The 22,773-nt window shown below is 44.1% G+C and overlaps 1 protein-coding gene across 4 annotated transcripts in view; it reads right to left on the bottom strand.

The window, feature by feature from the left end:
• LOC144696397 (synaptotagmin-A) overlaps window positions 1-22,773 on the bottom strand; it is a 518,026-nt gene that overhangs the window by 147,035 nt on the left and 348,218 nt on the right. Inside the window, exon 1 of one of the 4 annotated variants that reach the window (XM_078567637.1) lies at window positions 21,807-21,948. The exons of the other annotated variants lie outside the window; for them this stretch is intronic. The gene's annotated coding sequence lies outside the window, so the exon portion shown is untranslated. Of the gene's footprint in view, window positions 1-21,806; window positions 21,949-22,773 lie in introns of those variants that run through there. 4 annotated transcript variants of the gene reach the window in all.

The raw sequence follows: 22,773 nt of genomic DNA, 5'->3' as shown, positions 1-22,773 counted from the left end.
TATTTACTGTGTTTATTGATCGCCATGAGAACAATTTGACTATAACTGTCTTGCAAAGTATTACACTAAATAGATGAGATTTCATTAACTGCAACTACCTGTTGCTCTCTAGCTAAACTAAGCACCATGATTACTTAATTTAAACAGCACCAAATTTATATTTTATTTGTAACACATCACAACGCTTTGGTGTCAACACCATTAATAAGTGCTGGGGGATAAAGCAACGCTATAAAAATACAGAACTAGTTACTGAGATCTCAGCCTAATTTACCTTTGCAGATGGTAGTTTCTTACTGGATACAGTGGGACTGCAAAGCAGGATCAATTTGCCAATTACCTCAGTTGTTAGCTCAGAAATTCCCTTCAGTTCCTGCAAGAATAGACTGTGCACAGACCAAGCTCATTAGGAGACACTTTATAGAGCCATGGAAAACAAGAGAAACTTCAGCAGCGTCTTCAAAAGTTGGCCTGGTGCTGAACGCTTGCGCTCAGAACCCTCTTGGGAGCTATGATCTGAATGGTTAGTTTCCAACCAGCCACTAAATTGAGAGCTTCAGAGCTCCATCTTGTGAGGGGCAGGTGTGGGGCTCAAGGCTGTTAGTAAACATGTTCTCTGCACACTTCCTGTTGTATTGCAACATTTTAGTCTAATTGTATGGACATTTCAGCACAGGAGGAGGCCATTCTGTTCCTAACTGAAACAACAGCACTGACACGATGAGCCAAATGGTTCCTTCTAGTGCCATATCTTTCCCTTGTTTTTCTGTAACATGCATTTATATAGCATCGTTAATGGAATAAAACATCCCAGGGTTTTAAGGAGCATCTTATTGGAGGAAAGAGAGGTGGAGAGGTTCAGGGAGGGAATTCCAGAGCTTAGTACCCGGAGCTGAAGGCATAGCCACTAATGGTGAAGCAAGATGAGGATGAACAAGAGCCCAGAAACTCTAAGCTCACCCATTCAACCCCATCACACATTCACTGGCATCTCACTCATTGCCAGCTCAAAGGACATCACCACTCACTCTCTCACACACACCCTCACATCTCCATCTGGCCTCATCTCCTCTGGAGACTGCCTCCTCATCTCTCACCATCTTGAGGCCACTTGCACAGATCAACGTGTGACCCCCACACACACCCTGGGATACCCTCCTTCCCCAGTACAGCCCTCGCCCTGCAGCCTCTTCCCTTGCCTGAGGCCACTTCTTCCCCTTCCCCAAGCAAGACCTGGCCCTGCAGCCAGTGAAAAGCCACCCTGTTGTTTCCAGTGCTCTGGTTTGTTGGGGCTAAAGGATCTGGGTTGTATGCTTGTTTTGGGGTGACTGAGTTGGTACAGAGACAGAGAAGATCAGTGGACCGTTCTTTGAAGAAACACATTCTGTTTATTTACAAAAGGAACTCAGCAGCTACACTTGTGTGTTTACAACTCCAAACTCTGTCTTTACTGTTCAGACTCTAACTCAAGCCTACTGACTACAGAGGAAGCCCACGCTACTCTGCTATTGGGTATCAAGATCATGTGATCTTACATTACAACATTTGTCTCAGAGGTATATTACACCTCAGATTACTACATCCCTCCCTCTTTACTTAGAAATACATTTTACAATTTTTCTCAAAATATCAAATTGTTCACACAGATAAATAATTTACAAAGTCAGTCTCTCTGGGGGTTTCCTTATGCGTGTGGAACGTCTCAGCTCTACAGCTTCTGATGTCTGATCCGGAACCTCCCTCACTGGAGTTGTCTGAGCATCTGGTTCTTCAGTAGGTATCTGCAAATCTGATTCTTTGACTCCTTCAGGTGCAATCGGCCCTTCAGACACATCTGTACCCAGTTGAGATATTTCAACAGGAGATGTTGATTCAGTCACGAACACTGGTGGAATCATCTCTGGGTGTTTTGTTTCTCCTCTTCTTATATGATCCACATGTCTGCGTATGACTCAATCTTCCACTTTCACCTGGTAGAAGAGAGGTCCTATTACTGCATCTATTTCACCAAACAACCATGTTGGTCGTTTTCTAAAATTTTTTACAAATACTTTCTCTCCTACATTAAACGTCCTGTTGTGATAGTCATGTCCAATTTTCTGACTTCCCTGACTCCTTCTCACCATCCCCCCCCAAGTTTGGCACAACTAGGCTCAGTCTCGATTGGAGACGATGCTTCATCAACAATTCTGCAGGTGTGACACCTGTTGTCGTATGAGGGGTGGTTCTATAATGGAAAAGAAAACGTGCTAATTTAGTCGCTATATAATCTCCAGACAATTTTTTCACACCAGATTTGAATGTCTAAACTGGTCTCTTGGCCAGTCCGTTAGCAGGAGGGTGGTATGGTCAAGCTCTCACATGAGTAATACCATTGAGGCTGATAAATCAGTGAAATTCAGCACTCGTGAATACTGTTCTATTGTCTTATACGACCACTTGAGGTTGTCCGTTGATCGCGAAACTTTGTCGTAGCTTGTCTATTGTAGCAGAAGATGTCGGCGACCTCACCTCATATACATCCATCCATTTTGAATGTGCATCGATGATACGTAGAAACATTGTTCCCATAAAATGTCCCACATAGTCGATGTGTACTTGTACCCATGGCCTTCCTGGCCCCTCCCAGGGGTGTAACGGGGCTGTTTAGGTAATTTTTGTACTTGCTAACACTGCATACAACATCTCACTAAGTTTTCTATTTCTCCATCCATCCCAAGACACCATAGATAACTCCATGTTATTGCCTTCATGCTGGAAATTCCAGGATGTGCACTGTGAAGTTCAGATAACAATGGCTTTCGTCCTTTGGGAGGAACATTCACTCGTGCTCCCCACAATAATTTACCTTCTTGGCTGGTTATCTCGTATCTTCTCTGGAAATACAGTTTAATTTAATCAGATTCTTGTTTTTGTGACTAACCATGAAGAACTTGATCTTGCACTTTGGATAAGACTGGGTCTCGATTTGTCCAATCTCTAATCTGTCTGGCACATATCAGTGATGAATCCAGGAAGTTCAATAATAAAACAAATTCTTGAGGAATTGGGATATCCTCATCTTTTACCTGCAAGGGTAAATGACTGAGCACATCTGCATTTGCAATTTGACTTGCAGATCTATGAATGAAAGTATACTCATACGCTGCCAAGATCAACCGTGTTATTTGTGTTTCTGTGTCTTCTTTCAATGGGCTTTCTTCTTTCTGACACTGACTTTATTCTTGGCCTTCTTTTCGACTTCCATATTGGCCAGACTAATCTCAAATGTAAGCTCGACTTAAGTGAACTCAGTGGTTGAGTTTTCCAGAATTTCATCATCTGTCTGCTTCTTAGAAAATTCTATGACTTTTGCCTCCAAAGCCTCTTTGGTTTCACATAACTGACTTTTCAGCTCTTCCATCTCTTTTTTGCATTGGTGTACCGCCTCCTAGAAAATGAAGCATTGTCATGTCTTCTCTGCCAATCCATCCTTCATTTTACTTAGAGAAGTGCAGAACTCTTTCTGTTTCTCTTCATACTTCTCCAGAGGTACATACTTAGGAGGGAAACTGGCAGTGTGTGAATGTCTTTCAGCAGGTTTTCACTTTTCTTTTGGAATCTCTGCGACAAATCAAGGTTGATTTCCTTCATAACAACAAAAATAGCTGGAAAAACTCAGCAGGTCTGACAGCATCTGTGGAGAGGAAGACAGAATTAATGTTTCGAGTCCGTATGACTCTTTTGATGAGGAGTCATATGGACTCGAAACGGTAACTCTGTCTTTCTCTCCACAGATGCTGTCAGACCTGCTGAGTTTTTCCAGCTATTTTTGTTTTTGTTTTAGATTTCCAGCATCCACAGTATTTTGCTTTTATCTTGATTTCCTTCCTAGTATGCTTGGTCCTCTGCCTGCTACCACCATCAAGGGTAATCTCGCTGTTTGACCTCCGTTGTGTACTGTGACTTTACATATACCCTTGACTTGTATGTCTTCTCCCGTGTAAGTTTTCAATTTGGCTTCAATCTCTTTCAAATTTAGTTTATGTTCCCCATGATTCGGGTATTTAAAAGTATGCTCACCTATCACTGTAGTATGCACCAGTATCCACCCCCATTCTGATAGGCCTCTCATTCACTCTCATGGTTACATAGATAGGCTCTGTTCTTCTTACCTTTAAATTATATAAGAAATAAATATCTGAACCTATTACTTCAGGCTTTTCAACGCTGTTAATTCCATTGGGTTTTTGCTTTTGACTGAAGGTCTGCCTGATTCTATCTTTATAATGTGTCATGAGGTGTCCATTTCGATGACAGAAAAACATTTGATCTTTTTAAGCTGTGATTCATTAGAAGGTTGTCTGCTTCCACCTCTGTCACCATTACGCCATGTTTTTGCTGATAAGTTATCTCTTTTAATTTGTCTGTTAGCGGTGGCTGCTTCCTGCCTGTGAGTAAAGCTTTGGACTTTCACGCTCTTTTTAGCTGAGGCTCCCCACCCGACATGGAGGACGGCGCCATTTTGCGCCCCCTGTGTGACTTTCGAGTCTCGCACTGCACCTCCCGTTGCCAGAGCGATTTCCAATTCCTTCTGAAAATCTAAATTTGTTTCAGACAGTAATCTCTTCTGAATCGCATCTTCATTTATACCACACACCAAATGGTCTCTAAGCCTATCATTGATAGATGTACCAAACTCGCAATATTCAGTTAATCGTTTCAGACTTGCCACATAACAAGCAACTGTCTCCCTGCAGCCCTGTTTCTTGAGTTAAATTTAAACCGTTGTACGGTCACCGACGGCTTGGGCTGGTAATGATTCTTTATGAGATTCACTAAGTCATCAAAACTTTTCGAATCTGGAGCGCCGGGTGCCAACAAATTTTGAATTAATCCGTATGTCTTACTCCCACACGTGGATAAGAGGATCACAGGCGGCTTCTCCTCCCCCGGAATGTTGTCCGCCTGGAAGAAGAATGCAAGACTTTCAACATCATGAGACCAGTGGTCTGAGGTTGGATCGAAAGGCTCCACCTTTCGAAATTGCGGCCTACTCTGAGGGGATTGCTTCAACGATCAGGAAGGAAATTTTCTTTTACTTACGATTACCGTGCGAGGTATGGCCTGATTTCGGTTCTTCTGATTTCCTTCGTTCTTCCTCGCTTTTTACTCTCGTCGCCAGTTTGTTGTATCCAGTGTCCTGGTTTGTTGGGGCTAAAGGATCTGGGCTGTTTTGGGGTGACTGAGTTGGTACAGAGACAGAGAAGATCTGTAGACCGTTCTTAGAAGAAACACATTCTGTTTATTTACAAAAGGAACTCAGCAGCTACACTTGTGTGTTTACAACTCCAAACTCTGTCTTTACTGTTCAGACTCTAACTCAAGCCTACTGACTACAGAGGTAGCCCGCGTTACTCTGCTATTAGGTATCAAGATCATGCGATCTTACATTACAGCATTTGTCTCAGAGGTATATTATACATCAGATTACTACACACCCACATGTGGCTGGTCTGGTAGGTAGAGACATCCCATGAGCCCCCTTAAAAGTGATGTGGTGCTGTCTGTGAATCCTGGCGCTGAGACTGCGAGTGCTGCCTGAAGCAAGGTAGGCAAACAAACCTTGAAGTCCCGAGTGAAGTGCAGCTCGCCAAGTGCACGTCGCTTATGTGCTGTTGTGAAACACGTCGGCGTGTTTTCCTGCCTGTGTGGGCGGACGATCCAGCGGGGGGGGTGGATGAATCCAGCCGGCTGATGTATCACAAGGAGGTTCTTGACGCCTGATGGTGGAGAACATGGCCTGTCATCGGCAGGCTGAGCGGACGATCGCAAACTGGTTTGACGCCGTCGTGAAACCGATCGTGCTATACGGTCTGCGCACGCCACCTAACATGCCCGATACCGGCTGGCATGGAGAATCCCAGCCTAGGGGAGGGAACTGGTGGTGGGGGGGTGGGGGGCGCAGTGGTATTCATATGGAAAGAGTACTTACCTGGTGTAGGAGGAGTGGGGGGCCCAATGTGGTCAGAGATTTGTTTGGGGGGTTGTGAGGAGAAAGGTCCTGAGTCCAAAGGAAGAAAACTCTCTAGTTTCCAGAGTTATCTTCTTTCATATAGAGAACAGCTTTCCCTTTAAGGAAGACTGCTCAATGCCTTGTATGAATAGTTGAGTGTGTGCAGTATTCCCATTTGTACCAGGATATTGCAGTTGTGATGCAGGACCCCAGTTTGCATATTTAAGCAGCCTTGCATCTGTTCCAACCAGTTTGACTCTTTTTCATTGTATAGACCTGACTGAAAACTGCATCAAGACAGCTGTGGCATCACTGGGATAATCAATCTGCTGCTTAACCCCCTCCTGATGTTGGCCTCCTACATTTCAACTCTCTCATATATTATAACTACTCTTAATATTTATCAGCCACGTTTCATTTAAAAGGCACCTGGATCTGCATCTGAAGCACTGTAACCTGATAGGCTATGGACCAGGTGCTGGAAAGTGGGATTAAAATGAGCGGCTAGTTTCTTTTTCTGGCCCGCACAGACATGAGGGGCTGAATGGCCTCTTTCTGTGCTGTAACTTTTCTATGGTTCTATGACAGACTACCTACTTATTCATTTGATTGCTCTTTGTGGGAGATTTCTGTGCAGGCTGTGCCTCTTACGTTATAACCGTGACCACACTTCAAAAGCCCTTCTGAAGGAGGGTCATACGGACTGGAAACGTCGACCCTGTTTCTCTCTCCGCAGAGACTGTCAGACCTGCTGAGTTTTTCCCAGTATTTTCTGTTTTTGTTTCAGATTTCCAGCATTTGCAGTATTTTGCTTTAATTGAATGTGCTTCATTGGCTGTTTATTGTTTTGGAACGTCCTGAGGGTCAGGAAGGTGCTATATAAATGCAAGTTCTTTCTGTTTGCTTCATTGTTTATTTATTTTTTGGCTGAAGCTCCCAAAAGAGATTCCGCTACCTTGACCTTTACTATATGAACTACAGATCAGTTCAACTTCGAAGAAAATATTGACCCCTGAGTGAAAATAAACAGCACATTTTTCAACTGTGCAAGTTATTGATTTCTAATCAGCCTAAATATTAAACAAAATAGTAAATCATATAACTACAGCCATTTAAAATGAAGTCAGATGTTGCAAAAGATTAAATACATGGAAAGGTCACTGGGGTTACCTTACGCAGCAGTCATTAATGTAATTACACATTTTTCTAGTATGCAGCCCAATGGATTCATTTAATCTTACAAAGCGTATAACCCTGTAAAGCCCACAGTAATGATTAAACACTCAGCTCAAAGATAATGCAGAGTTTTTATCACTTTTCAAGCTTACCCTGGGATAACGGTGAGTCAAAACACAACAACATGCGATTATATAGTGCCTTTATGAACATACCACGCTGATGGGCAGGAAAAGACCAGTCGGTCTATCGGGCCTGCTGCACATACCACGATGACTGATATTGTATGAGCAGTCACTTCTCCTCACATCCCGCTCCCCATTCATACCCCATTCTCCACCTACCCCAATCTGACCCCTCCAACCCAATCTCCCTCCCAGCACCTCATTTCCCCACCCCACCCCACATTCCTTCCACCTCCCTCAAACTGCCTCGACCCCCATCTTCCCTAATCCCCCCATCTTCCCCAAGCCCCCCTCTTCCCCAATCACCCACTCTCTCTGCCAATTCCCCCATCTCCCCCCACATCTTCCCCAATCCCTTCTCCCTGTCTCCCCCAATCGCCCCTCTCCCCCCATCTCCCCATTTCTCCCAAATACCTCCATCTCCCAAATCCCCCCACCTCTCAAAATCCTCTCATCTCCCCAAATCCCTCTCCATCTCCCCCAAATCCCCCCTCTTCCCTAATCACCCCCAATCCCTCCTTCCTATGTCTTCCCCAATCACCCCTCTCCCCCCCTCTTCCCATCTCCCTCAATCTCCCCATCTCCCCCAATCACCCCTGTCTCCCAAAACCCCCCGTCTCTCCCAGCCCCCTTTCCCCCGCCTTCCCCAATCCCCTTTCTCTCCCTATCTTCCCCAATCCCCCCTCGACTCCCCACCCCGGTCTTCCCCAACCTCCCTCTACCCCCTGTCTCCTCCAACCTCCCTTTCCCCTCCACTGCCGTTCAGCTACCTATGGGCCACGGAGACAAAAAGAAAAAGCCTGGAAAAGTCCCAGGGCCAATGAGGGAAAAATTACACTGGAAAAATTCCTCTCCGCCTCCCTCAGGCGATCAGAAACAGTTCACGAGATGATCAAGTGTTATGCGTAAAGATACTAACCATCGATATGATGTGATCCCTGCCCCATTCAGGAACCCATCCAGCTTCCTATTGAAGGCAGACTTTCAGCGGCCAGTGCAGCACACAGCGAACTATCCCAAGGAACATCACAGGAGCATTATCACACGTGACACCAAGTCACATAAAGAGATATTAGGAGTGTTGACCAAACGCTTGGTTAAATAGGTAAGATTTAAGGAGAGAGGCAGAGAGGTGGAGAGGTTCATGGAGGGAATTCCAGAGTTTAGGACCAGGTAGCTGAAGGTATGGCCACCAGTTGTGGAGGGATTACAATTAGTGATGCACACGAGGCCAGAACTGGAGCAGTGCAGGAAAATGCACTTCATGTCATTTGGAAAAATTGCACCCACATCTCTGACAGGTTCATGAGATTTATTTAAAAAAAAAAAGTCTCAGCCATTGCCAGCTGTGTCTTGTTGGATAGCACTCTCACTTCTGAATTAGAAAATTGTGGGTTCAAGTCCCACTCCAGAGGCTTGAGCACAAAATCTAGGCTGACACTCCAGTGTGGCACTGAGAGAATGCTGCACTGTTGGAGGTGCTGTCTTTCAGGTGAAACACTAAATTGAAGAGCTATCAGCCCTGTCAAGTGAATGCCAAAGATCCCGGCATCTGTTTGCAGGAAAGCAGGAAACTTCTCCCTGGTATCCTGGCCGATATTTATTTCTCAGCCAAAACCTAAACCAGAATATTTGACCATTATCATATTGCTGTTTCTGGGATCTTGCTGTGTGCAAATTGGCTGTCATGTTTCTTAAATTACAACAGTGACTACACTTCATTGGCTATATGACACCTTGGGATGTCATGAAGGCCGCTATGTAAATGCAAGTCATTTTTTTTCTTTTTGCATTTCAGACAAGGAATGTTGAAAATTTTACTCAATGCTAATTGCATACTTATGTTTGGTGTTCCTTGAAGAGTGCCCTCAAGTGCTCTGAACTTGCCACGCCCCTATCCAAGCTGTTCCAGTACAGCTACAACACTGGCATCTACCCAGCAATGTGGAAAATTGCCCAGGTATGTCCTGTGCACAAAAAGCAGCACAAATCCAACCCAGCCAATTACCACCCCGTCAGTCTACTCTCCATCATCAGTAAAGTAATGGAAGGGGTCATCAGCAGTGTTATCAAGCGGCACTTGCTTAGCAATAACCTGCTCACTGATGCCCAATTTGGGTTCTGCCAGGGCCACTCAGCTCCTGACCTCATTACAGCCTTGGTTCAAACATGGACAAAAGAGCTGAACTCCCGAGGTGAGGTGAGAGTGACTGCCCTTGACATCAAGGCAGCATTTGACAGAGTGTGGCATCAAGGAGCCCTAGCAAAATTAGAGACGATGGGAATCAGAGGGAAAACTCTCTGCTGGTTGGAGTCATACCTAGCACAAAGGAAGATGGTTGTGGTTTTTGGAGGTTAATCATCTCAGTTCCAGGACATCGCTGCAGGAGTTCCTCAGGGTAGTGTCCTCGGCCCAACCATCTTCAGCTGCTTCGTCAATGACCTTCCTTCTATCATAAGGTCAGAAGTGGGAATGTTCGCTGATGATTGTACAATGTTCAGCATCATTCATGATGCCTCAGATACTGAAACAGTCCATGTCCAAATGCAGCAAGACCTGGACAATATCCAGGTTTGAGCTGACAAGTAGCAAGTAGATGGTCATTGCCACACAAGTGCCAGGCAATGACCATCTCCAACAAGGAAGAATCTAATCATCGTCCCTTGACATTCAATAGCATCACCATCACTGAATCTCCCACTATCAACATCCTGTGGGCTACCATTGACCAGAAACTGAACTGGGCTAGTCATATAAATACTGTGGCTATGAGAGCAGGTCAGAGGCTAGGAATCCTGCGGTGAGTAACTCACCTCCTGACTCCCCAAAGCCTGTCCCCCATCTACAAGGCACAAGTCAGGAGTGGGATGGAATACTCGCCACTTGCCTGGATGAGTGCAGCTCCAACAACACTCAAGAAGCTCGACGCCATCTAGAACAAAACAGCCTGCCTGATTGGCACCACACCCACAAACATTCACTCCCTCCACCACCGATGCACAGTAACAGCAGTGTGTATCATCTACAAGATGCACTGCAGAAACTCACCAAGCCTCCTTAGACAGCACCTTCCAAACCCACGACCACTACCATCTAGAAGGACAAGGGCAGCAGACAGATGGGAACACCACCACCTGGAAGTTCCCCTCCAAGCCACACACCAAATTGACTTGGAAATATATCACTGTTCCTTCACTTGTCGCTGGGTCAAAATCCTGGAACTCCCTCCCTAACAGCACTGTGGGTGTACCTACATCACATGGACTGCAGCGGTTCAAGAAGGCAGCTCACCACCACCTTCTCAAGGGCAACTAGGGATGGGCAATAAATGCTGGCCCAGCCAGCAATGCCCACATCCCATGAACATCAACATTTACAATTTTCATGTCTTTTAAAAATATTCTGCCTTTGTATTCTTACGACAAGTCGAGTAATCAAGAATCGTTAATAGAAGATCAGAGGAGCATAAGAAATAGGGGCAGGAGTTGGCCATTTGGCCCCTTGAGCCTGCTCCACCATTCAATAAAATGGCTGATTGTGGCCTTAACTCCATTTTCCTGCCTGCTCCCCAGAACCTTGACTCTTTCATCAATCAATCTGTCTAACTCAGCCTTGAATATATTCAATGACCCAGCCTCCACTGCTCTCCGGGGAAGAGAGTTCCAAAAATTAACAACCGTCTGAGAAAAGAAATTCCTCCTTAACTCTGTCTGAAATGGGAGATTCCTTATTTTGAAACTGTGCCCCCTAGTTCAAGATTGCCCCATGAGGGGGAATATCCTCTCCACATCTACTCTGTCAATCCCCCTCAGAATCTTATATGTTGCAATAAGATCAGCTCTCATCCTTCTAAACTCCAATGGGTACAGGCCCAACCTGCTCAACCTTTCCTCATATCCCAGGAATCAGCCTAGTGAACCTTCTCTGAACTGCTTCCAATGCAAGCATGTCCTTCCTTAAGGAGACCAAAGCTATACTCAATACCCTAGGTATGGTCTCACCAATGCCCTGTACAGTTGTAACAAGACACCCCTACTTTTATATTCCATCCCCTTGCAATAAAGGCCAACATTCCATTTGCCTTCCTAATTACCCGCTGTACCTGCATGCCAACATTTTGGGATTCATGTACAAGGACGCCCAGATCCTTCTGTACTGCAGAATTCTGTAGTCTCTCCATTTAAATAATCTGCAAAATATTTGCTCGCTCACTTAACCTATCTCTAACCCTTTCCAGACTCTTTCTGTCTTCACAACTCACTTTCCTACCCTTGTATCATAGCACCCTTTAAAAAACATGGTAATTGTTACTGACTGGCTCTGAAAGTGAACAATTAAATGTGTTGTGTCTTATTCCTTTAAGTTGAGTATTATTTTAGGAGATATTAAAAATGGTAAATTTTTCCCTTTCTGAATCAATTCTCTCTATTTTCCTTTCTGTACCTGATCTGACTTTAATTCACACTCCACCTGTTTCAATCCTTAAACTTCATTTCTGAATGTTGGTCCTGCTTTTTTTTTAATTCATTCATGGGATTTGGGCATTGCTGGCTAGGCCAGCATTTATTGCCCACCCTTAATTGCCCTTGTTTTGGGGGCCATTTCAAGAGTCAACCACATTGCTGTGGGTCTGGAGTCACATGCAGGCCAAACCAGACCAGATTTCCTCTCTAAAGAACATTAGTGAACCAGATGGGTTTTTACAACAATCAGCAATGGTTTCATGGTCATCAGATTTTTATTGAATTCAAATTCCACTGTCTACTGTGGTGGAATTTGAACTCAGATCCCCAGAGCATTAACCCTGGGTCTCTAGAATACTGGCCCAGTGACCATACCACTATGCCACCACCTTCCCCTGGTCACCAAGATCCCAGATACCCCATTTTCTTTTCGCACTGTTGTCGGTTCGCAAATTAGTGAACAATAAGTTTTAAACATGCAAAAACAAATCTAACTAAAAGGCAGATGGCGAGACGCCCAGGTACTAGAAAATCCGGTCCAATAGATTTTGTTGGAGAAATATCCTGATTATTGATGGCAGAGATGCTCCTGATAAGGTTCTGACTGATGCTGAATTAGTAAAACGTAAATCATTTTTAAAAATTATAAACTTTTTGGTGAAGCCTGCAATGACTGGGAGAAGGTGGAGAGTTAGAATTATTTTATAATATTTTAAAAAATCACAGAAAATGGAGAGAGACAGAGAACTGTCCACAAATCGCAAAAATGTGATAGGTGTTCAGAATGATGAAGAGTTTGATAGGGTAAATAAGGAGAAACATTTTTCAGTGACAGAAGGATCGGTAACCCCAAGAGACACAGAATGAAGAGAATTGAGAGGAGAAGAGAATTCGTTTAACGCAATGAGTTACGATGACCCGGAATTCACTGTTTGAAAGGCCAGTGGAAGTAAATTCAATTGCAATTTTCAAAAGAGCATTTGATGATTACTTGAAGGGAAAATGAAGTAATATGGGAAAGGAACAGGGCTGTAGGGCTAACTGGATAGTTCTAGCAAAGAGTGAATGGCCCCATTCTGTGCTGCATCATTCTATGATGTAGGAATGAAGTTAACATGATATTGGGATGATTGAACCTGTAGAAACTGGATTATTCCTCCTCATCTTACACTCAAATTGACAATTCTTACATAATAAACAAGAATTACAAACACTTTTTGCCGAGATACACGATTGTTTGCAATGAAATATCGCGAGCCAGCATTGCGTAAGTAAGCAAATAATCAGACAGCGCTCCCAGGTTTCAGATTGTGTAAGTGGGACACACCGATACAGGCTTCTCTGTGAATTAGAGCATGTTCAACCTCTGCTGTACAAATTGTGGTGACAAGCTCATGTGGAAGCCCGAAGTAAAAAAAGTCAATAATGAAACCGCGTTGTTACAGAATGGAACTGTGCACTTCTGGTTTACTGATACATACTGAACTTAAAAGCACAGAATGCATTGTTTTGTTTAGATAAATCTTCCTCCCGACATCAGCGAAGAAATAACATATCTGATTGTGCCAATGTTCCCATCCTTCTTGATAATTACAAATGATAGAGGTGCAATGTTTTAATGAGTGTATTTGAATAATTGCAGCTGTAATTAATTATCACCACAGTGTTGGATTGAATGAGACAGGGACATAATAAAAAATGACATTTCAATTTGGCTCCATTCCCATGCTGCATTTTCAAGAATCATTACTGAAATATGAATTAAACTGCTCAAGTAATGTACATCTGATGATTCCAATTTGTTTTATTTATTCACAACAGTGAAAAATCCAGATGTTTCATATTGGAGCTAGCTTTAATTTTCAAGTTATGCTCAAAGCATATTAATAACTGCTGCAATTTAGATCTGGTAATTTATCCACATTGTCATTTGCGCAAATCTAATGTACAAAATTATATGTGTAAATGAAGTGTGTAGATGAATGAAACAATGACTGTCTTTCTCGCCTAATGTGGGATTGATATTGTATGCGATTTCTCAGAGGATCCCTTGTGGTGGAAGTTACTCGTCTGAAGTAATTACAAATGTCTTTATATAGTCACTTGGTCGTACAGGTCTTGGATATTGCTGAAAAGAGAGACATGATGTTGAAGCTTTTCATCTTGCACTCATCAGGACAAGAATGCCAAATTTCAAACAATCACAACAATTTATACTACAGGAGAAAAGGCAGCAGATTGGTTGGCAGGTTGAATCCGATTGGCTGATACATTGGCATGGAGAAAGTAACTCCCAATCTCCCGGATAATTCAAAAAAGGTGCAGAGTTTGCAGGGAATGGGTCCCTCTGTATGAAGGTATCTTCCTTCAAGTAAGTGTAAATGAGCCACATTAAGAGCTTGACTGATTTATCTTCAATTGGTTGTTAGTGTAGTTATTAGCACACTCAGGATTGTTCAGCAAGTGCTGCCCAATCGCAGGATCACATCGAACAGTAGCTGTTTTGTTTTTGAGTTCTGTAAATGTGGCTGGTTGAGTACAGTCTATACTCTGTCTATCATAAACAGCCAAAGGAACATGCTGTTTGCTTTTTCCAGCCAATTCCTGGGATGTATGGCCTGTATACCCGGCATCGGACTGGCACTGAAATTCTTACACAATGTTACCCAGTTGTGTAGTAGGCATTTATCTATTTGGATTAAAGGCAGCAGCCTGTTAGTGGAAAATACCACACGTGTTGCCATTGTGTAGTAGCAATGGGGAACAGCTTGCTTAACCTATTGTTTAAATTTTTCAGATACTTCAGCTGGAATTTTCCAGCACCTCACGCTGGTGGGATCTTCCGGCCCCACCAATGGGAAAGGAGATTTCAATGGCTCGCTGGCCCTGACGCAGGGGAACCCGCAGCAGGGGTGCTGGAAAATTCTGGCTTTTGCCTTTCCAGGGTCAGTTGAGGTAAACCAGCACTTTCCAGGTCCGGAAATGGTGGACTTTGGCCCATCTGTGAATCTGTCTGATACTCAGCAAAACAATGATCTGATCAGGATAGTCATTATCCCGCAAGATATGACGCAATCTATTTCTGCGTCAAGCCATACATCCCAACAATGAGGAAGAACTTTTTTATGCAGAGGGTAGTGGGTGTCTGGAATTCGCTGCCCAAGTTGGTGGTAGAGGCAGAAATTCTAAACTCTTTTAAAAAGTACCTGGATCTGCACCTTAAGTGCTGTAAGCTGCAGGGCTATGGGCCGGGTGCAGGAAGGTGGGATTAGAAAGGGCACCTGGGTGTCCTCGGGCTGGCATGGACAAGATGGGCCGAATGGCCTCCTTCTGCGCTGTAACTTTTCCACGGTTCTAATTTGCCAGTCTGGAATGTGTTGCCTGAAAGGGCTGTAGAATCAAATTCAATAGTAATTTCCAAAAGGGAATCGGATAAATACTTGAAAAAGAAAAAAATTGCAGAGCTACAGGGAAAGAGCAGGGGATTGAGGTTAATTGGAAAGCTCTTCCAAGAGCTAGCATAAGCACAATGGGCCGACCGGTCTTCTTGCATGTCAGGTGATTATATGATTGAGGAGCCAAAAATCGCTGTGGCCTGGATGATCCGAGGGGCAATAATCATCGTCGGATTGCCCCTCCACTCAACCTCCCCCACCTCGATGCTGCTCTGCATTTCTTACAGGGTGTTGCGAATTTTGCTTGACCAGAAATGGGGATGACAAGGTCCTGCCAAGAGCTCCCTCACAGCGCTGTAGAGCTGCGGGTAAGACCCTTGTTTATGGCACTGGCTGCCGTATGGTATGTTGCAAGGTCCAGTGTGAATGTTAATGAGTGGGTTGGGCAGGAAGTCAGGGTGGTGGGTGGGTCGGGTCAGGAGGGGTACTCAGGTCTGGTTGGGGGGGCTAGCGGGCGGTTGGAGGTTCAGGGTAATTGGGAGGGATGGTTGTTGAGGGGGATAATTGGGGAAGGTCAGTGTGAGTGATTGCGGGGGGTTGGGATGGGGGATGGTTTAGTTCTGTAGTTACGCAGGAGTTAGACTAGCATTTCTCTGTCTAACCTGGGTAATTTTTCAGGTAAGTACATTGGAACTGTCTGAAGTCTCCAAGAGTGGGAGATATTTGGGGAGGGTCCTGGGGAGAAGGGGAATTGCCGATCGGAAGTTTAAACTTCCCAGGCAATTCCCATGGAGGTCAGCACGTCGGGATTTCCACGGGGTCCCGGTGTGCAGTCTGGTGGTACTTACAGTCCCTGATGATCCAGAGAATGAAAGATTTGAGCCTGTATTTCATTTAATGATTCAATATCTTAAAAGCAGCTTCAGTGCTCAGGTCTATAGCCCCTTCCCTTCAGCCCAAGGCCATGGCTTAAAATGCTGAATGTTCTTGTGGAGAGACGCTTGCGAACCAATCAAGTTACAGTTTCTTTTCACTGTGTTGCCTGCATCTCCTGATAATGATGGGCTGTCAGCTGCAATTCATTTGTGATTCCACAAAAGTGAAATCTAAGAGCGTTGACCTGTACAAACCCTTCGGCTTGACTCTGCTTGCTTGCTCATACCTTTATTGATTTGGTGTGGTATGAATTTTGAGTCAATGCTGCAGTAGAGGGTGTTTGAATTAATGCTGAGTGTTAGTGGTGTAACACCAGCCAGATGCTATTAGGACCTGATTACGTGAAAATATATTTCAATAGAAATTACAGTCAGCATCACTGCACTTTTTGCTTTTCGTATTGATTCATCTTGTTCTCACCATCTTCAAGTCTGCCTGCTTCTATCTCTGGAATATCTCTACCTCCGCTCATGTGCTGCTGAAACCCTCATCCATGCCTTTGTTACCTCTGGACTTGATTATTCCCATGCTCTTCTGACTGGCCTCACATCTTCTATCCCCCATAACCTTCAGCTCCATCAAAAACTCATATCCCAATGCCCACCGACTCCTAATTGTCAATCACCCCTGTGCTCCCGGTCCTTGTTTACAATGCCTTCATGGTCTCCGCTCACCCTATTTCTGACTTTCGCCAGCCCTTCAATCCTCCAAGATCTCTGTGTTTCACCATCTCTGGCCTCTTCTGTATCCCCAGTTTCCATCACTGCACCATTGGCAGTTGTGCCTTCAGCTGTCTTGGCACTAAGCTCTGGAATTCCCTCCCTAAACCTCTCCACCTCTCTCTCTCTCACTCCCTCTCTCTCCCTCTCATAAGAACATAAGAAATAGGAGCAGGAGTAGACCATTCAGCCCCTCGAGCCTGCTCCTCTATTCAATAAGATCATGGTTGACTTCCTTTACGATACTCCTTAAAACCAACCTCTTTGACCAAGCTTTTGGTCATCTGACCCTAATATTTCCTTATATGGCTCAATGTTAAAATTTGTTTGATAATGCTCCTGTGAAGTGTCTTGGGATGTTTTACTGGGTTAAAGGTGCTATACAAATGCAAGTTTGTGCTCTCTGGGGTCAGATTTGACATTTCAAACTTGGACTTTGGAAGGTGGAAGTGGCCTCAAAATGAGGGTGGGTGAACTTAACGGCAATAATCAGGTCCCTTTAACAGATACCCGCCGTAGGGAAGTTGAAGAGTGTGCCTGATGTAGCTGTGGCTCGGTGGATTGCACTCCTGCCTTTGAGTCAGGAGGTTGTGAGCTGAAGCCCCAACCAGAGACTTGAGTGCAAAATCCAGGTAATAGTGCAGTTGTTGTACTGAGGAAGAGCTGCCTCTCAGATGAGATCACAGGATTCCTGTGGTGCCAAGGAGGCCATTCAGTCCTTTGTGTCTGCACTATCTCTGATTGAGTAGCTCACCTAGTTCCACTTCCCCCACCTTCTCCCCATAACTCTGCACATTCTTCCTTTTCAGATAACAGTCTAATTCCCTTTTGAATGCCTCGATTGAACCTGCCTCCATTACACTCTCAGGCAGTACATTCCAGATCTGAACCACTCACTGTGTGAAAAAGTTTCTCCTCATGTCACGTTTGCTTCTTTTGCAATTATTTTAAATCTGTGCCCTCTCATTCTCGATCCTTTCACGAGTGGGAAGAGCTTCTCCTGATCTACTCTGTCCAGACCCCTCAAGATTTTGAATACCTCTATCAAATTTCTTCTCTGCCTTCTCTTCTCCAAGGAAAACACTCCCAACTTCTCCAGTTTATCTTCATAATTGAAGTTCCTCATCCCAGGAACCATTCTCGTGAATCTTTTCTGCACTGTCTTCTGTTATGATGTTATACTGAGATGTTAGATGTGAAATGGGATGTTAGATAGTAGACGTCAGATGTTAAACTGAGGCCCTGTCTGCCCTCTTGGGTGGTGTAAAAGATCCCAAAGCAATTTTTAAAAATGATTCATTCATGGGATATGAGCTTTGTTGGCAGGGCTAGCATTTATTGCCCTGATTATCTTTGAGAAGGTGGTGGTGAGCCGCCTTCTTGAAAAATAATTTGCCAAAAACAAATTTGGAGGGAGAGCAGGGCAGTTCTCCTCAGTGACCTGGCCATTATTTATATATATGAACATAAGAAAGAGTAGCAGGAGTAGGCCATTCAGCCCTTTGAGCCCATTCCACCATTCAGTCAGATCATGGCTGACCTTTTACTTCAACACCATTTTCCTGCACTATCCCCGTAATCCATGATGCTTTTAATATGTAGAAATCTATTGATCTCAGTCTTGAATCATACTCAACAGCTAAGCCTCCACAACCCTCTGGGACAGAGAATTCTAAAGATTCACCACCCTCAGAGTGAAGACACTCTCAGTCCTATATGACCTGCCCCTTATTCTGAGACTGTGTCCCCTGGTTCTAGACTCCCAACCAGGACAAACATCCTTCCTGCATCTACCCTGTTGAGCCCTGTATGAATTCTGTATGTTTGAATGAGATCACCTCTCATTCTTCTAAACTCCAGAGAATAAAGGCCCAGTCTATTTAATCTTTTCTCATAGGACAATCCCTGCACCCCTGGGACTGGTTTGGTGAACCTCCATTGCACTCCCTCTATGGTAAGTACATCTTTCCTTAGGTAAACAGACCAAAATTGCTCACAATGCTCCAGGGCCAGAAATTTTCACTTGGCGGGCGGGCGCCGCTCAACCCACTCGAACGTGAAACGACGCGCGATGACGTTAGCCGAGCGTGTCGACGCCAACGAGCAGTTGTGCGATTGTTCAGCCAGCGGGTGCGTGTCAGAGTCAGCAGTGCTCCCGCCAACAATTAAAAGGCCCGTTAAGACCATTACATAATCAATTAACTTAAATTTTTCGCTGCCCATCCAACCTAATGGTTTTTTGGAAACCTCATCCACGGGCGGGATGAGGTTTCCAAAAGCAAATAAAAATAAAATAAAAACTTTAATTTTTCATTAATAACATGTCCCTGCTCACGTGACAGAGCTTCGGGCCTCTGGGAAACTATGAAGCGTTCACTCATGTGCATGCGCCAAGTTTGCACTCGGCCTGCTCACCCTCCTCCCCCACCCACCCCCACCCCCACCTCCCCCCACGGTCCCCTCTCCCCTCCACAGGCAGCGCTCAGCGCTGCCTCTCGCGTTTCACGCTGGGCAGGCCTTAATTGGCCGCCAACGTGAAATCGCTGTCTGGCGCCGATCGCGGGCAGCAGTTGACTTCCTGACCGCCTCAGTCAAGCCTGCCCGCCAAGGGCAAAATTCTGCCCAGGTGCTCTCACCTAGAGTTCTGTACAATTTCAGTATGACATCTTTACTCCTATACTTCAATCCTCTTGTAATAAAGACCAACGTACCGTTTGCCTTCTTAACTGCTTGCTGTACCTGCATGTTTGATTTCAGTGACTCATGAACAGGGACACCCAAGTCCTTTTGAAGTTCAACAGTTCCCAGCCCCTCACCTGTAAGTAATATTCTGTATTTCTGCCTTTCCTACCAAAGTGGATAACCTCACATTTCTCCACATTGTATTCCGTCTGCCAAATTTTTGTCCACTCGCTTAGCCTCTCCAAATCCCCTTGAAGCATCCTTGCATCCTCCTCACAACTCACATTTCCACCTAGTTTTGTGTCATCTACAAATTGTAAATATTACATTTAAACCTCACATCCAAATCATTGATAGATTGTGAACAACTGGAGCCCAAGCACTGATCCTTGCGGTACCCCACTAGCCACAGCCTGCCAGCCTGAAAATGACCCATTTTTTCCTACTCTGTTTTTTGTCCATTAACCAGTTCCCAATCCATGCCAGTATATTCCCTCCAATCCCATGTGCTCTAATTTTGTTTACTAATCTCTTGTGTGTGATCTTAACAAAAGCTTTCTGAAAATCTAAATATCTCACATCCACCAGTTCCCTCTTATCTATTCTGCTAGTTTTGTTTTATTCATTCATGGGATGTGGGTGTCACTGGCTGGGCCAGCATCTATTGTCCATCCCTAGTTTCCCTTGAGAAGGTGGTGTTGAGCTGCCTTCTTGAACCGCTGCAGTCCATGTGGTGTAGGTACACCCACAGTGCTGTTAGGGAGGGAGTTCCAGGATTTTGACCCAGCGACAGTGAAGAAACGGTGTTGTATTTCCAAGGATGGTGAGTGACTTGGGGGGGAACTTCCAGATGGTGGTGTTCCCATCTATCTGCTGCCTTTGTCCTTCTAGAGGGTAGTGGTCATGGGTTTGGAAGGTGCTGTCTAATGAGCATTGGTGAATTCCTGCAGTGCATCTTGTAAATGGTACACACTGCTGCTACTGTGCGTCGATGGTGGAGGGAGTGAATGTTTGTGGATGTTACGGAAAAAAATCCAACAGGTTTGTCAAATATGATTTCCCTTTCACAAAACCATGTTGACTATGCCCAACCCTACCATTATTTTCTAAGTGTTCAGTTATCGCATCCTTTATTATAGATTCCAGCATTTTCTCTATTATTGAAGTCAGACTAACAGGTCCGTGGTTCTCCATTTTGTCTCTCCCTCCTTTCTTAAACAGCGGGGTTACATTTGCCACCTTCCAATCTGCAGGAAGCATTCCAGAAGTGAAAGATGATCACCAATGCATGTACGATCTCTGCAGCCACCTCTTTCAACACTCTGGGATGTACCTCAACCAACATCACTAAAACAGCCCTGTAGTAATTGTAAGTTAAACCTATCATACTGTTATGGGGATCATGTGACCATACAGACGAATCAGCCCTAAGCGTGGGGAATCTTAGAGGTGGAGTGTTTCTAACCTTGGTCTTGGAACAAGCATGTAGCTTCTTCAGGATCTCTGTAAATAAAGTTTACTTACAAGAAACCAGCCCTGCATTCCAAGTTTATTGCACAGTCATTTATCTCATTATTACTTGTGAGATTTCACTGTGCACCAATTGGCTAGAGCGTTTCCGACATTTAAACAGTGACTATATTTTAAAAAGTACTTACTTGACTGTAAAATGCCTGATTCATAGCCTGCCATATTTTCCATCTACAATAGATGGTAAATCTGCTCAAAGGCTGTATTTTTGAATGGAGCTAACTGTACAGTATTGGCCCCAGATCTTTCTGGAGTGGGACATCTCTCTGCCCCATTATACCTTTTCACTGTACCGTTCAACTCAAAATCTTTTTGTGGTGCAGCTGTTGGGAGTAGGAGCTGGTAATGGGGTGTCAAAGGCCACAGGCATCTGGCATCAGTGAATGATGGGACCAACAGCCTATCTCCTTAACCAATCAGATTTAGGAATTGAGAAAGATACAGGAAAGATGAAGAAGGAAATCCGGCGAATTAGAGTCAAATCAGACACATAAAGAGAAATAAATAGAGGGAAAGAACGAAGAGAGAGAAGAGGGAAACCAAGAGAAAGAAAAAAAAGTAAAATCTTAAAATTTATGAGAATTTACTAGCTGTAGGAATGAGATTGAACAGTTTAAATTGTTTCCTTTCTGGGCCAGAGAGATTCATTCCATTGTTAAAAAAATCCTGATGTTGTTAAAAAGCTATTTACACTGTTAATGATGAGCCCACTTTGAGGTCTCACCTGAAAGATGGCTTCTCTGACAGTGCTGTATTCCCTCTGGTGTGTGCTTAATGTGCAAATCCAGCAAATTATTAACAATGGGGAGGTTGTGGGTGAGATGCCGTTCGTGGGAAGTTAAAGTTGGGGTGGCGTGAATCGAGCTCTGGAAATCCACAAACCACAGCGTATCATTTAATGTCCTGAAATCACTGACTATTAAAAATGACGTGTGACATTAACATACCATTACTTTTCCAGTGCCACTTGGCCCATATTTTCTTCCTTCTGGACCTTATTTATCACCACAAGTAACTATGGGTATTTATTCATAATTGAGAGATGAGCACTCTAAGGACTGATTAAGGAAATTAATTTTGCACTTTTCACTGGTAAGATACAATGCATAAAAACTTGAAAAATTCCAGTGTCAAAACCTGGCCTTTTAGCAGGGTTTGGAGTCATGTGGACTGAAAATGTGAATGCTAGGTCACATGGTAACGCGTGAGGCTTTATACTGCCTCCAGTCAAAACTATTACTTATGCTTCAATTGCCTGACCTGCGCACAGATAGAAAAGCAACTACAAATATCAAATCTGAACTTGTTCACAAAGTATTTCCATCCAGTTCTGTGTAATTATCAATCATTCTGTTCCTATAATGGAAAGGTCGTTGAAACCCTAATTAACCCTATACTGAGCATCAATGTCCCATCATCAAACAGAGGAAGCCAATAATCTTCCCAGGCTGCTCAATATTCGAGGTTAATAGCTGAGGAGGCCTGCATAATTAATGAGGGAATAATTAAGTGACTGAAGACTATCAAAATGAAAGGTGTAACATTTGGCATTGTAACCTGCAGGAGAGACAAACTCCCTGTGGGTTGTCATGCCCTTATCCAGACGGAAGCAGTTTCTAAAATATCTCCATGAGAAGGACGGGGGCTGAAATGTGAACTTCAGCTCGGGTCACATAAGAGTGAAGATAAAT

Source organism: Cetorhinus maximus, chromosome 22 (assembly GCF_964194155.1).
Source record: "Cetorhinus maximus chromosome 22, sCetMax3.hap1.1, whole genome shotgun sequence".
In the NCBI taxonomy this organism is placed as follows: domain Eukaryota; kingdom Metazoa; phylum Chordata; class Chondrichthyes; order Lamniformes; family Cetorhinidae; genus Cetorhinus; species Cetorhinus maximus.
The sequence above is the reverse complement of the archived record's forward strand: the minus strand, read 5'-3'. Positions and strand labels throughout refer to the sequence as shown.